This window comes from Aplysia californica, unplaced genomic scaffold (assembly GCF_000002075.1).
Source record: "Aplysia californica isolate F4 #8 unplaced genomic scaffold, AplCal3.0 scaffold00111, whole genome shotgun sequence".
NCBI lineage: Eukaryota > Metazoa > Mollusca > Gastropoda > Aplysiida > Aplysiidae > Aplysia > Aplysia californica.
The window spans coordinates 1,469,777-1,470,807 of record NW_004797381.1 but is presented as its reverse complement, the minus strand read 5'-3'; the positions used below and the strand labels follow the sequence as shown (position 1 = coordinate 1,470,807).

General features: G+C 41.9%; 1 protein-coding gene across 1 annotated transcript in view; it reads right to left on the bottom strand.

The window, feature by feature from the left end:
• The window catches only part of LOC101856172 (pneumococcal serine-rich repeat protein), a gene marked incomplete in the record, with an annotated part of 49,450 nt that overhangs the window by 13,017 nt on the left and 35,402 nt on the right, over positions 1 to 1,031 (bottom strand).

Genomic DNA, 1,031 nt, shown 5'->3' with positions numbered 1-1,031 from the left:
AGATAAAAACAGACAGAGAGAGAGAAAGGGATTGAGAGAGAGAACAGCAGCAGCCAAAGGGAGACAACATGTCTAGAAGAAAAATTCTGCTTAATCGTTGGTAGGCAAAGCAAAAACAACAACGACAACAATTAAAAACAACAACAGCAGCAGCATCAACAAGAATAATAATAATAACAACAACAACAGCAACAGCAACAACAACAACAACAACAACATCAACAACAGTAGCTGCGGTGGGGTACCAAGAAATAGAAAACCTGTTAGGGAAACGTCTCATGTTTGCAACATACAGACTTCAACATAAATTAAGGACCACCTTGGCAGACAGCCCTGATTTTTTACAATTCCAAAAAAGGACAGCAAGTAATGTTTAAATATTTTTTTGTTCTGAAAGTGTTAATGGGTTACCAATGAGTACTGCAAAGCTTCCTACACAGGTAAAAGCACCACGAGTAGCACGGAAATCCTAGGGGGATTTTAGCCGAATCTTCTTATTTTTATCGAATTGTGTGTTTCACCAAGGACATTCCTCAGTTAAAATTTCTAGTGCACGTCATAAACGGACGTACGGTCTCGAACTGTGCTCTCTTTGGTGGCAATACAAGCCGCCGTTTGCGCAAAATCCAGTATCGCATCAACATGCCAATAGGACGAAAGCTGAGAGACTTTAATCGTGCCAGAACTATGGCATGGCTGCAGGATGGAGTTGGAGCCTGAGAAGTTGCCAGAAGGCTTGCAAAGTCACACTCTGCCATTGTCCGCTTGAGGCAGCGCCGTCAAGCCAGTGAATCAGTCCAAGAACGCCCAAGAGCAGGTCGACCCAAGAAGACTACTCAGAGTGTTTGCAAGTGGTTATTAACTTATGTTGAAATCTGCAGTTTATGACCAAAGGACACAAGTGTAGACAGTGGTGAGTCCAGCGACAGCAAGAACAAAAACGACAACAACAGCAATAAAAACATCATCAACAACAACGACACCAAGAACAACAACAACAACGACAACATCAACAACAACAACAATAATAA